Below are 1,461 nucleotides of genomic sequence, written 5' to 3' on the forward strand. Positions count from 1 at the left end.
CCATTCTGTAGGTTGTCTGTTTGCTCTCATGATAGTTTCCTCGGCTATGCAGAAGCTTTTTAATTTGATCAGGTCCCATTTACCTATTTTTATTGTTGCTGTGATTGCCTCTGGGGTTTTCTTCAAAAATTCATTTGCTAGGCCAATGTCTATAAGAGTTTTTTCAGCATTTTCTTCTAGAATTCTTACAGCCTCATGCCTTAGTTTTAAGTTTGTTATCCACCATGAGTTGATCTTTGTGAGAGGTGAAAGGTGCAGATCCTGTTTTAATCTTCTAGGTGTGGCTATCCAGTTTTCCCAGCACCGTTTATTGAATAAAGATTCTTTTCCACAGTGTATGTTTTTGTCTGCTTCGTCAAAGATTATATGGCTATATGAGGATGGTTTTATATCCAGGTTCTCAGTTCTGTTCCATTGGCCTATGTCTCTGTTCTTCTGCCAGTACCATGCTGCTTTAGTTACTGTAGCCTTGTAGTACAGCTTGAAGTGTAGTAAATTGATGCCTCCCAATTTATTCTTTTTGCTTAAGATTGCTTTTGATATATGGGGTCTTTTCTGGTTCCATACGAAGCATAGAATTATTTTTTCTATATCTGTGAAAAATGATGTTGGTATTTTAATAGGGATTGCACTGAATCTGTAGATCACTTTGCGTAGTATAGACATTTTAACAATATTGATTCTTCCAATCGATGAACATGGTATGGTTTTCCACCTGTTTACATCTTCTGCTATTTCCTCCCTCAGTGTTTTGTAATTCTCCCTGTAGAGGTCTTTCACCTCTTTAGTTAAATATATTCCTAGGTGTTTTATTTTCTTTGTTGCTATCATGAAGGGTATTGAGTCTCTGATTTAGTTCTCACTTTGACTGTTGGTGGTGTATAGGAATGCTACTGATTTGCGTACATTGATTTTGTAATCTGAGACTTTACTGAATTTGTTCATCAATTCCAGTAGTTTCATGGCAGAATCTTTGGGGTTTTCTAGATATGAGATCACACCGTCAGCAAAGAGCGATAGTTTGACTTCTTCTGCCCCCATTTGGGTACCCTTGATTTCCTTCTCTTGTCTGATTGCTCTGGGACTTCCAGCACTATTGTTGAATAGAAGTGGGATAGAGGGCAACCTTCTCTGGTTTCACTTCTGAGAGAGAATGCTTTCAGTTTTTCCCCATTCAGTATGATACTGGCTGTGGGTTTGTCATATATGGCTTTTGAGGTAAGTCCCATCTATGCCTATTTTGTTAAGCATTCTTATCATAAAAGGGTGTTGAATTTTCTTGAATGCTTTTTCTGCATCTGTTGAGGGGATCATGGTCTTTGTTTTTACTTCTGTTTATGTAGTGAATTACATTTATAGATATGCATACGTTGAACCATCCCTGCATCTCTGGGATGAAGCCCACTTGGTTGTGATGGATTATTTTCTTGATAGCACCTAAATTCAATTTGCTAGGATTTC

General features: G+C 37.6%; 1 protein-coding gene across 2 annotated transcripts in view; it reads left to right on the top strand.

The window, feature by feature from the left end:
* TDRD5 (tudor domain containing 5) overlaps nucleotides 1–1,461 on the top strand; it is a 126,212-nt gene that overhangs the window by 71,507 nt on the left and 53,244 nt on the right. The window lies entirely within an intron of this gene.

The sequence above is a fragment of the Propithecus coquereli genome, unplaced genomic scaffold (assembly GCF_000956105.1).
Source record: "Propithecus coquereli isolate 6110/MARCELLA unplaced genomic scaffold, Pcoq_1.0 Scaffold246, whole genome shotgun sequence".
Classification (NCBI taxonomy): Eukaryota; Metazoa; Chordata; class Mammalia; order Primates; family Indriidae; genus Propithecus; species Propithecus coquereli.